This window comes from Felis catus, chromosome B1 (assembly GCF_018350175.1).
Source record: "Felis catus isolate Fca126 chromosome B1, F.catus_Fca126_mat1.0, whole genome shotgun sequence".
In the NCBI taxonomy this organism is placed as follows: Eukaryota; Metazoa; Chordata; class Mammalia; order Carnivora; family Felidae; genus Felis; species Felis catus.
In genome coordinates, this window is record NC_058371.1 from 87321940 (window position 1) to 87335617 (window position 13678).

General features: G+C 40.9%; 1 long non-coding RNA gene across 1 annotated transcript in view; it reads left to right on the forward strand.

Annotated features, from left to right (window-relative positions):
• The first annotated feature begins 345 nt into the window (after positions 1-345).
• LOC111560149 overlaps positions 346-13678 on the forward strand; it is a 46893-nt gene continuing 33560 nt past the window's right edge. Inside the window, exon 1 of the long non-coding RNA XR_002741777.2 lies at positions 346-447. This is a non-coding gene — a long non-coding RNA (uncharacterized LOC111560149). The remainder of the gene's footprint in view (positions 448-13678) is intronic.

Here is a 13678-nt window from a genome sequence, read left to right on the forward strand (position 1 = left end):
GAATTCAATTTGCAACATAAGATAAAAACAAAGCTCCTTGATTGAAGTGCGTGTGTGTGTGTGTGTGTGTGTGTGTGTGTGTGTGTTGGGGATAGTGAGGCCCAGAGCCTACTCACTCAGTTATTTCATTCTCCTAGAGTAAAAGTCAGCAAACTATGGTCCATGGGCTAAATCCCACCACTTCTTGTTCTTGCAAATCACGTTTTATTGAATACAAATAGCCATGCCTGTGTTTTAAATGTATTGTCTATGGCTGCTTTTCTGCTGCAACAGCAGAGTTGAGAAGTTCAGATAGAAACCTATTTAGGCAAAGTCTAAACAGAATCTTTGCTGTCTGGCCCCTTCCAGGTAGAAGTTTGCAGATCCCTCTTCTAGAAGGGACAGTGTTTGAAATGCACATCTCCTTGGCCTTGAGATCTCAATGCCTGCAGGTTACCTCTGTCCAAAGTAAGTATTTACCAAAATAAGTATGCTTTACAGGTATTGTTATTAGTATTATTTATATTATTTTCTGCATGTCTCATGCCTTGAAAAGGTGAAAAAGCCCAGAACATGATTCCACTATTGTAGAGCTGGCCTTGAATTTCCTAGTATATTAATGACAGTAAATGATGTAATTCTTTTGGAGTATTTTGGGAGTATTTCTTCTAAGTTTTTTTAAGTCTACATTGTTTGATTTTATCTTTTCCCTGGGAAAGATTTTTTTGACACAACTTTATATTTAAACAGTATTAACTATTTCCTTTTTTTTTTTTTTTTTTTTTTTTTACTGGCCATTAGCTAGTGGAGGTGGATCTCTCTAATCAGTGGCCAGAATAGTCTGAGATTTTGAGGACAAGGTAGAAGAAGACTACTCTCTCTTTCACGTCCTTTTTCATATGTGAAGAACAGGCAGACAAAATACGTGAACTGTCTTACCAGTAATGGGTCCTAGTGACAAGAAGTTATTAGACCCTCGTGATTTATATCTTACAAGATTGGTTTAAACCAAACTACCATCAAGCACACTTCTTCATACCCAGGAAATACATTTGTTGCATCAATGATGTTATGATTTAGCTATGATTTTCCATCTGGTCTTGTGTATAAAGGAGAGCCAAACTGCCTTTGAAATGTTGTTTCTTAAAGGTGACAATTTCAATCACCCCTGCTGTAGGTGGAGGGCACAGCCTATTTCTTTTCTAATTAAGTGCATCATTCCTTTCTAACAAGGTCGCACAAAGCAGGATCATATGCAGGGAAATACACTAGACCGTTGAATGTCTAGTCTTTTTAAGAAGTTCATCCGATTTTATTTTATTTAATAAGTACTTTCGGATTGCTAACGATAAGACACTAAGCTTGGTGGTGCAAGGATAATAAAGTCCTGTGTGACTGTTATGTTTGATGGTCTGAAATTATGATGTAGAACAAGAGAAAATCTGGAGTTAGGTTTAATCAAAATCTTTGTTGTATAGACTAAAAAAAACATTATAGATGTCTCCGTGTGATACCAATAACAAAACCCAATTCCAGCCTGATTTCTATGTCCTGGGCACTACTGCTGGTGTCCTGAATGTCAAAGATATTATTGCTCATAATTGCTTTTGATGGTACCCAGGAGAGCACTATCTTTTCCTTCTTGGGACTTTCCACCGCACTATGACTTCTAGATCTTGACCTGGACCCATAAGAAGGCCCATTTTAGTACAGAAGTAGCTCATTGTAGTGCCTCACCTGTCAGGAGAGAAAATGGAATTAGTTACTCCTTATAGTACTTAGACTTTTAAAGCAGAGGCCCATTTTGGGGGCATATGGTGGACCAAGATTAAAGTAGAGGTTCCAACCGCTTACCCCCTTAACAGTCACCTGTAGGCCCAAGACAAGATATGTTCACTTTCCAGATGTTGTTCTCTGGGCTGAGACTGGCTGGCAGTGGGCCCCATATCAGTCATGTCCTGGCACTTCAGCTGGTCTACTCTGGACTCCTGTCCAAAAGACAAGGCGTTGAATTGATTTTCAGAGCATCTTCCACAGGAGCCAAGTGTGTGCTTCAGACCAGTTTCTGGTCCTCTCACCGTGATTTTTCAGTCCCTCCAATATCAGGGTGAGAGCCTGATCCTTGCTAATCCACCTCTCTCAAGGTGGCCACATCAGAAAGGGGCTAACTCCTTCCCTGGCTTATTCCTTCCATCTGAGAACATTCCAGAAGCCGAGGCACTTCTTATTGCATGCTTTGTCTTTCTTAGCAAAGCAAAATGTAGTGAACGCTCACATACAAAGAGAAAATATTGATTGCCATTCATTTCCTTCTCTCAAATGCATTACAAACCTAAACATTTTCAAAAATTTCAAGGTGCTTATTTTCCCTTTTCCTAAGGTAAGACAATCAAAACAGTATGAAGAAATTCCCGTGTCCCTGAAATAGATCAGGATCTGTTAAGGGAGATGGCACTATGATGATCAACGCTTGATGAACGGGGCTGTTAGGAAATGACAAGTGGCCGCTAGTCGGCGACTCCTCTTACGGAGGATCAGGACTTTTTCTCTTCCTCAGGGATGCGCTTGGGGGTTCCTTAGGGAGCACAAGACACAAGGTAGGGTTAAAAACATACCAAGTAGTTTTCAATTTCCACATTTTATTAAAATGGAATTTCACTGTGGAATAAGAAAGGGGAATGAAAAATATAATTTTAGCAGATTTTTTTTAATCAAAATTGAAAAAAAAAAGTTTCTTTTCAAATTGGAAACCTCCTCGCTCTCCTGCTTTCCCTAACACAGCTGAGGAATTTACTACTCTCAGTCTCTGTGTTACTTGTGTAGCAATTTACAAAGGGAAGCTTTTCATAATTAGTCTTTTGTTTCCTATAAAACCATCCTACAGCATTGAAACAGGAGCATCTTTTCTTTCTCTCCCTTCAAACCTTTCTCTATCCTTGATCATAATTGCCTAATTGCACCCATTCTTTATATACCCCTCTGTGCCTTCTTAGCAGTTCCCCAGGTGGTTAGAAATGTTATTTGAAAGACACAGATACAGATGCATGTTATGCAATTAATAGGCCTTCACTAAGTGGAACCAATAGACCATTAAAATGAATCTGTGCGGTCCAAGCTTGCTCTCCCCATCTTTCTGTCTCTGGCGATAACTTGACCCAATGGCTAAAGAGATATGAAAATCCTGCTCTTCAATCCCACTCTGTTTTAAGTGCCAAGGAAGAGTAGGGCACAGATAATGATGCCCTGCTCTCGGCAACAAACGTGCGAATACTTCCATCCTAAGTCTGCCTCCTGTCGAGGCTACTGAATCAGGAGCTGCACCATGTACAATAGAAAATGGAATAATTTGCCTAGTCTGACCCAGAGAGAGGCAGTATCTTGCGATAAATGGCCTGGCCGTATAAATAATAAACTAAAAATGGACCTGAAACTGCCAGGATTTTTGTTTGCAGGAAATAGGATAACTCTAAGCAATTTATAGCACTGTTTCCCAGCTAGAGTCCAGGGGCTATTTAGTTAGTAATGGCAATGACGGAAACGGCTTCGTGTCAAGATGGAGCCACAAGTGCTAGGCAGAAAGAGAGCAACAAATATTAAAAGATGTCAACTGCCAGCACGAGTCGCTTGTGCCTCGTGGTGCTGGGAAAATGGAGCGAGCCAGTTGCATCAGCAGTGAGAGAGCCGGCCGTCGGAAAACCTCTGAGGCCAACAACAGCTCACATTCCCTGGATCCCCGAGACACTTGCTGAGGAAGGCGAGGAAGAATAATTTATGAGCACTGGAGGCCTGATCTGTTAGCACATTATTATTATTATTATTGTTATTTTGTCAGGTGGAGTAATTACTGACCCGACACCATTATGGATATACATTCAGGGGAACAGACATTCCTGGGGTGATGGCAGGGGCGCTCAGTTTTCAGGTTGCCAAAGTGACCAGTCTGCTCTTGCTCATGTCCTGGAGGAGAAAGGAAGACGTGCTGAACTTTCCGAGGTGTTAAAATACGAGAGAAATAGGCTCCCTGGAGATGTCTCCAAAGATGATGCAGTAGCAAATCTTCAAACTTCGCCAACATCAGATTTTACTCCCAAGATAATACTATTAGTAGCTCCTACTTATTGAGTGCTTTCTAGGTGCAGGCGTGCCAAAGGATTTACATGCTCTGTTTTATTCAGTACTCATAGTGACCTTCCGAGGCAGGCGTGGTTATGACCTGCATTTTATAGATGAGTACAGGAAGGCGTAGGAGGCTGGGAAACAAAGTTGGTAACCTTTGGCTGCGAGTCAGACCCAATTTTGTCCGATGCCAGAGCTTGAGCTTGAACTACCAGGCCACATTGTCTCATGTATTAATAATAATAAAACCACAAATAACAATTCTGGCATCCTCAGCTAACATTTATTCAGCACTTACTTTGTGCTACACATTGGGCTCAACGTTTGAATAAATAAGGATAGGGTAACTACCATCACAAACAACCCCAAGTCCTGAGTGTTACAACACGATACGATTTTGGGGGGGGTTATCTGGCCGCCACACGTCACAGCCCACTCGACTCAGCAGAGGGTAGGTGTGTGGTAGCATAAAGGGGTTCTGCTTCATGCAGTCTTTCAGAGACCCATGTTGCACACGTGGACTCCAAAGTTGTCAGATAAGGGAAGGGAGAGATCATGAGAAAGACGCACCTGCTCGTAACTGCCTTAGTCTAGACCCGACACAACCCTTGGGCTCCCATTCGATCGTGGGTAACTAGTTACGTGGTTCACCGAGAGAAAAGGTTGCTGCAAAATGTAGTGTTACTATGCCTGGGGGGAGTAAATCATTTGGTGAGCATCCAGTTCATCCGTGGCATGGTATTCTACCTGTGTTAGCTCCCGGTTCACAGCAACTTCACGAAGTTATTATTCCCGTGATGCAGATGAGGAAACCGATACAGAGAGCTTCCCCTGTTTTACCATCGCACAGCCAGTGACTGTGGGAGGTGGGATTATGAGAGAAAACGGATAGATTCTGTCACGTGACAAATACGGCAATTTGTAAAAAGCCTTTATCCCGTATTTACTGATTATTTAAGACACTCGTCATCAGCATTTTCCTCGCGGTCATTCTCCATAGCCAATAGTGAGTTCTCCATCTCTGCCCATTTCTTTGCTTGAGCTGCTGCTCCTCTGTTTCTTGACTCGGGTCACTCTGATGTAGCTTTCGCCTCTCAGCTTAGATACCACTTCTCCAGAAACTCTCCTCTGATTTAGATGCCTGGGTTGGGGATTCTGCTCTAAACTTCCTTAGCACCCCTGATTTCCTTTATCTTAGCCTTTGTTGCACTGTGTTTTCACTTTTGATGGATGGATCAGTCTCTTTTGACCGAGGCTAAGTTCCATCAGGGTAGAGATTTTTTTTTAATTAAAAAAATTAAAAAAAATCTACTTTTGAGAAACAGAGACAGAGCATGAGCCGGGGAGGGGCAGAGAGTGAGTGGGGGACACAGAATCTGAAGCAGGCTCCAGACTCTGAGCTGTCAGCACAGAGCCCCATGTGGGGCTCAAACCCACGAACCATGAGATCATGACGTGGGTTGAAGTCAGATGCTCAACTGACTGAGCCACCCAGGCGCCCCAGGGCAGAGATTTTTTGTTTGTTTGTTTGTCTCGTTTATCTCTGTATCTCAGCATCTGAGGTGCCTGGTACATAGCAAGAGCTCAAGAAATATTTGCTTTTTAAAAAAATATTTTTAATGTTTATTTATTTTTGAGAGAGAAAGAGACAGAGCATGAGTGGGTGAGGGGCAGAGAGAGAGGGAGACAGAATATCTGAAGTAGGCTCCAGGCTCCAACTCTGGAATGGCGAGATCATGACCTGAGCTGAAGTCGAAAGCCCAACCGACTGAGTCACCCAGGCACCCCAAGAAATATTTGTTAAATGAATGAATGAATAGGTGACTCTCCCAGTATTCTGAACTTACCCTTACCAATCCATGACTGTAGTCTGAATAAATTGACATTCCTTCTCTTATGTATCTGAAATATAACCTGACTGAGCCTGAGTATGTAAATGTGGCAGGTACTGTATGAAGTCCTGGGAAGAGTCAAAGAAAAAAAAAAAACCTCATCCTGAAACTTTGAGGAGCTCCTAGCCTGGGGATGGATAGAGATCTATAACTGTGAATTATGATGTGGTGTGGTCAGTGGCACTGGGGTGGGATGAGGGAATGAGGTCCTGTGAGAGCACAGGGAAAGGGTGGTTGGGGAGGAAGGTACACCTGACTTTAAAAGATATATTAAATAGAGACCGAAAGGAAGGTCATCTAATGCATAGTGGATTGCATCACATGGGGCAAACCAGGAAGATATAAAGATTTCCTTTTTGAAGAATATAAGAAGACAAACAACACAACTGGCAAATGATTTGAAGAGATATTTCATGAAAGAAGATGTAGGAATGGCCAATAATACTTGCAAAGATGCTCGACATCGTTAGACATGAGGAGAAGGCAAATTTAAAATCACAGTGGGGCATCTCTACAAACCCACTTGAGTGGCTAAGATTAAAAAGACTTCAATCCCAAGCGCTGGCTGCTGAGGGAACAGAACAACTGAACCCTCACGCACTGCTGGTGGGAATATAAAATGGTAAAGTCATTTTGGAAAACAGCTTGGCCATTTCTTATAGGATTAAATATATCCTTTCCCTAAGACTCAGCCATTCCACTTCTAGTTATTTACCCAAGAGAAATGAAAACATGTATCCTCTCAAAGATTTGTGTATACATGTGCCTAGCAGATTTATTCACAGTAGTCAAAAACCTCAAGTAACCCAAATGTTCCTCAATTGGAAAATGGATAGACAAATCATAGTACAGCCAACGAATAAAATATTTCTCAGGAATGAAAAGAAACTACTTACATACCGACTGGCATGGCTGACCTTGAAGCATTATTCTGAGTGAAAGAAACCAGACATTATGAGTGCAAGCTGTGTGATTACATTTATATAATACTTTAGAATGGGCAAAACCAATCTATAGTGATAGGCTATCCATGGTTGCCTGGGGTCAGAGGTGGGGGAGGGAACGACTATAAATGGGCATTAGTGAGAATTTGGAGGTGAGGGAAATATTCTTGATTGTGGTAATAGTTGCATTGCTGTATGTATCTGCTGAAATATCAAATTAAATCTCGGACAGCAGAAACTATAAAGTCCGTTACAGAGATTATTCTTGACTCAAGCAAACAGGACCACTTGTTGATTCCCAAACACCACATGCTTTTCTGCATCAGAGTCTTTGCTAACATTGTTCCCTCTGCCAGGAAGGTCCAGCCTCATCTTTGTTGGATGAAGTTCTACCAACTTTACGATGCTTCCTTTCCATGATGTCCACCTATCTAATTAGATGATCTCGAGCTATCCTGCCTCTGAACCCTGTAATTACTTTTTTTTATCCTTAAGTTTTTTCTTATTTTGCCTTGCATTCTATTTATTTGTGGCCCTTACTTGGCTTGTTCTCCAATAATCTATAAGCTGCCTGGGGGCAAGGGCTCTATACCTTCAAGAGCATACTGCCCAGCGATGCATGTGAGAGTGGGTATTCAGTGCCAATTTGCTGACATCCATCGATTGCAATGAATTGTTTTGCAAGTCTGATCTGAGGGACGTGTGAAATCATTTTTTTTCTTCACATAAAGATCCATTTGAAAGAGATCCGCTATTTTTTACTGTTGTTCATACCAGGTGTTCACAATAGAATCAGGAGGATTTGCCCTTGGATTAGTTTTTAAAATTGAAACAGCTACCTGTGAGTTGAGCCCAGAAAGATATATGACAGCTTCAGAGAGACATGTGGCAGTTGGGTCATGAAATGAAAGGGTTGCTGATGTAAAACTATTATTTGTTCTGGGGAACTTCTAAAACAAAGGGAAAATAATTTTGCTTTTGTAAAACATGAAAGTTGATATATGGTAATTATTTTCTGCTTGACTGCAATTATGACTTCATAACATAATATAGTATATTAATGACCGTGCTGTGTTAATTGGAGAAACAGGTATATTAAGAATATGTATTAACTGTCAAATTCTATATAGAAATTTGTTATTGTAATAAGGCTCTTTCATATATATTATTTTATTTAACAGTGTTTCCAGGTCTTGTAAGTCTCATAAATTGCAAAAGATACTTTAATCCTAAAGAAGAATCTTTTCCATAATTAAAAAGTTATTTGGGCAAGTAACTTAACCTTAGTTTCTTCACCTGTGAAATAGGGAATAATAAATGTTTCCTGGTGATGCATAGAGAGCAGATCTATGCACAGATCCATCTTTACAAAGGATAAACCTCAGCTCTAATGATCTACCTAACTCTTAGCCACGTAATTGCTATCGCATATAATTGCGCTTCTTTTCCCCCCACCAGAATTCAGTACATATGTTTATAAGGTTAAGGCTATGGGTACGGGCTTGAATAAAGTAGTAAGTTCATAATAAAATGTATCAAGCAACAAGGAAAAAAATGGAATGTCGGTGAGATTTTAACACTGGTAATGTATTTATATCCTTAACTCTAATGGAAAATGGCGTGAAACATTATTTTTCCACGCCATGACTTTTATCCTCAAAGCCAAAGAAGTTGAGCAGTGAGTTTATAGCCTTATCAACACAGAGAATCAACTAATTGACAGTTTTTTTTTTAATGCAATTTGTTCCAAGAAATGCTAAACTGGAGATTGGAAAGATGAAAATGCTATAACCCTTGGTTACAGAGGAGAGAGAACTAACCCTTCTGCTCTCTCCCAAGGCCCCCTGGGCCATTACTTTTTCTTGGCTGTAAGATTGCTAAAGGGTGTTCTGTGTACTAAGTAGATGTTGACCCAGATTTGTATTTTGGATCTTAACAGTTATAGAACCCAGACTTTTTTTTCCGGGCTTATCAGGCCTTGTGTGGTTCTCAACATCTGTGTCTGTTTCTCAGTTGTGTTTAGAGACATCATCATATTATACCCTCTGGGAGAGTAGACAGTAGAAACTGAAGAGCACTGTTAATGGCAACTCCTCTACCTTCTCTTTTTCACATGTTATGCTCAGTTTTACCCACTGGTATACTGGTGAGGATACTGAGGGAATCGTCAAGATGAAAATAGCCATTTTTTGAGTGCCAATGGTATGCTGACCCCGTTCCATACAATCGTATACGGGGAATATTATTATTATTATTCCCGTTTTACAGGTGAGCCAATGGAGACTTGGGTTAAGTCAACTTACCCAAGTGTACAGAATAGTAAACATTAGGATTTCAACCACCAATATTTTTTTACTTTTAGGTCACTTTTAAGAACATACTCTTTCACTGCTGTGATCTTTGGCCCTAAGATGAGATTAGGAAGAGCTGAACGTATCACCACAAATTAATCAAGCAGTACTTATAGACACACACCCTGATCTGAACAACTTTTTGCTCAGAATGGGCAAAGAGAATTCATATACAGCCAAAGCTGGGAAGCACTGTTCTTATTTTTCTGTCTGCAAATTCAAGTTATAGCCTTTTGAGCGTACATAAACATACAAATATAATCAATATATTTGCCCTCTTAGGCTTTGGGCTTGAAAGTCTAGTTTTAACAAAAATCTGCCAATACATGTTTAATAGATTCAATGTATAATCCCCCCGTCTTCAGAATGTATAAGGTTATGATTTTACATATTTGTCATAAATGGCTGCAGCATCCATATATTATTGGAGTGAGCTTTTCTAATGGGGATAAATGTACCGCACTGTGGGCTCTCAAGATGGCAAGATACACAACTCATGCTCAGCGAAGCAGGGGGAAATATATTATCCCTCTGCCATGCTGTGACATGCATATATTCCATTCGAGCTTCATGAGGGCATTAAATCCAGAGAGAGATCAAAAGAAAATACAGACACAGACTTCCACTGCTAGCTTTTACAGCAGTTTCTGTTGGCTCAATGCTATTTGCATAGAGTGCAGAAGGTTCAGTTGCTTTTCATAGGAGAAATTTTGTTAAAACATTATTTTTTCTCTTGCAAGTTACATTTCCCTAAATTGCCTAAAAATCTGGGGAGATTTATAATAAATGATAACTCAAGGGAAAACGTTCTTCTCCAGTTTCATAATGATGGAGTGTGGAAAAAGATTTAAAAAGTTACTCACAAATTATCAAAAACAGTTCAAAATTTTATTTCCCGAAGACAGAGTTTTCACGAACTTGTTTCAAATAATTGTTTTTGTCTGGCTTATTTCCTTCCATTCTGTTGTTGGTAGCACTTTACAAATGAAAATAAAGGTGCCCCAGGTTAAGTTCTATAGGCAAATACTGTTCATTTTCTTCAGACCAGCAAAACAAAACAAAAACAATCATAATGTGGGGAGTGATTTTTCACAAGAGCTATCATTTTCAGTTTTTGTACTCTGCATAGTACAGTAGACTGTTCAAGCCATTGAAATCATGGGGGTGCTGGTGAGGGTTCCAGAGGATTATAGAAAGTACTCAGCAATGCCTCTTTGCTCCAAACTAATCCTGGTGTCTGAACTGCATTGTTGAACCAGAGAGATAAAGCCTTGTGATCGCCTACCTCTGTGGAAATGTAAGTATGAGGAGAGGTGTTAAAACTCTGGCTATCAACCCATTTGGCAATACTAACAAACTTCAGGATGGCATTAAACTAAGGGATTGAAGCCACAAATTTTGGATTCTAGCCATTGTCGATTCTACTACCGTGACCTCTGAAAATAAAGAGATGGCATTTTCGATGAGAATTTTGCATTTGCACAGGAAACTCGATGATAGGTTTAGTTTAAAAACAGGGAGACTGAGGCTGGGGGTCTATCAGTCATGACTAAGTTCAGTTGGCATGAAAGGGATGTAGTTATCTCTCACATTGTTGAAGGTTGGAAGTTGGTATTTTAGGGCTGTGGAGGCACTACCAAGTTGCTAGGGACTCAGGCTCTCTCCAGCTGACTGCTTTGCCTCTCTTAGGATGGTTCAAAATGATGGCTGGAGCTCTAGCTCACATGGAGAAAGGAATGAAAGAGCGGATAAAGAGCACATGACATGTTTTAATGGATTTTCCTACTGCCCCATACAATTTTTCCTGACATCCCATTGGCCCAAACTGAATTCCACCATCCCACATAGCTGTGAAGGAAGTTGGAAAACATAATCTTAATTCTGGGCGTCTTTGGCTCAGCTGAAGATCAAAAGTTCTGCTACTGGTCAAAAGGGAAGGAAGGATATTGGGGTGGTAACTCTTATCTCTTTTACAGTGGGGTTCAATAATTACTTAGGATCACACAATTTGCTAATTGTAGAGATAAGTAGTGAGTCTCCTGATGGTACAGTGCTCTTCGAATCAAAGAAAATGAACTTCTAAGCTCAAAGAGGGGGGAAATGAGGGACTGTATAGAGGGAAATGAGAATAAAGGCCATTATGATTTTAAAGTTGGGTTAGAAAGTTTGGTTTAAGCATTCTTTCACACGTACATTTCTGTCTATTATAACATGATACCTATTCTATTAAGTTTTATTCTCTCCAGTTCAAAATAGAGATGATATTCAAATTTCCCATCCAGTAGCACTGGCGAAGCAAAAAGAGCCAGAGAGTCACTCACCTTGTGACTACAGGTCTCAAGTGTGCGCTGTGCACTGCCTGGAGAGCTGCTAGGTCCTCTGGCCAACTCATGCCACCACACTCATGCCTTCTCTCACTCCCCTAGCGTTTGATACTCTTTCCCTTCACTGTCAGCTGATGACCCTACCTGCTATTTCACTGAGAGAATAAAGGCAAACACAGAGATTTTCTGCCAGTTCCTACCATCACAGATCCACCCGTCACTGGGTCCATACACTTGGTCTTCCCTTTCATTCCAATGGGTGAACAGTCCCATTTGTGTTTTCTTAATTATTTTTTTTAATGTTAATTTATTTTGAGGGAGAGAGAGACAGAGTGCAAGCAGGTGATGGGCAGAGAGAGAGGGAGATACAGAATCCCAAGCAGGCTCCGGGCTCTGAGCTGTCAGCATAGAGCCCAACGCAAGGCTTGAACTCAAGAACCATGAGATCATGACCTGAGCTGAGGTCGGACCCTTAACCGACCGAGCCACCCAGGTGCCCCCATTTTCTCTTTCTTAACGCGCTCATTCCTATCAGCATTCAAAGATTTTCTAAAATCTCCCCTAACAAAATCACCCACTCTAGACCATTTCACATCCCCTTTCAGGTATTTCCCTTTCTCATTGGAAGGTGTGTGTGGGGGGGGAAGGAGGTTATGTTTTATATTCATTCCTTGGCTTTTTCCACTCAGGCCTTCATCTCCAGCACACCACCAAAATCCTTCTGGTTGAGGCTACCAATGCTTCCCATCTTGCCATATCCTATGGGCTTCTCAACCTTGATCTTACTTGACCTGTCAGTAGCACTTGATCCAATTGTTCACTTCTGCCCTCTGAAAGCATAGTTTTTACTTGGCTTGGGTAGCTCTCTTGTTTTCTTCCTTTGCAATGGCTGTGCCTTCCTCTTCTTTTCTGGTTCCCCTCTCCCTGACATAATAATTTTGAGAGTGCTCTAGGGCTCAGCCTCTTGGTTGTTTTCTCTCCTTTTCTTGCTTTCTCTCTAGTGATCCCATTCACTATGATGGCTTTAAATATCATCTATGCCTAGGTGGTTCTGAATTCACATCTTCAGCCTTTTCCTTTTCTGTGGGCTCCAGACTTGTATGTCTAACTTCCTCTTCAGACTCTCCCCCTGAGTATCTAAAAAGCATTTTCAAATTTAACATCTTCAAAATAGAACTCTTGATTCTTGTTTTCTCATTTCTTCCTTGCATTAAATTTTTTTTTTAATGTTTATTTATTTTTGAGAGAGACAGAGAGAGTATGTGAGTAGGTTACGGGCAGAAAGAGAGGGAGACACGGAATCCAAAGCAGGCTCCAGACTCCGAACTGTCAGCACAGAGCGCAACGTGGGGCTTGAACTCAGGAGCTGTGAGATCGTGACCTGAGCCAAAGTCAGACGCCCAACCGACTGAGCCACCCAGGCACCCCTCTTCCTTGCATTTCAGTAAACAGCACCATCATTCATTAAATGGATCAGTTCAAAAACCGGGAGTGATCTTTGACGCCTATCTCATAAGCTTCACATTTAATATATCAAAAAAGTATCATCTCTAACCTCAAAATACATCTAGGATTTAATCAGTTTCATCACGTTCACTGTTACTTTTCCTAGTCCAAGACCCCCATTTTGCTCCTAATTGGTTTTTCTGCTTCTCAACTTGCCCACCCCAAGTCATAATTTTCTGAGTTAGCTGATTGAAATATAAATCAGGCCATGTAAGTCACTCTTCTGCTCAAAATCCTCCAGTGGATTTATTCAGTCAGAATAAAAACCCAGCCCCTCACTATGTCTTCAAGGCTCCATTTGACCTGCCCTTTTCCTGTGCACACAACCTTATCTCCTGCCACTCTCAGCTCTACCATACTGACTCTTCAATTCCTCAGAAATACCAGCCTTGCTGCCACATCAGGACCTTTGAATATGTTATTTCCTCTGCTTGGAAAGCTCTGTCTGCAGATGTCTGTAAGGATAGTTCTACCATTTTATACAAGTCTTCATTCTGATATCACCTTCTCAGATGGGCCTACTGTGGGTATGCACTCCATCTTCACATTTATCCCCTTACCTAGGG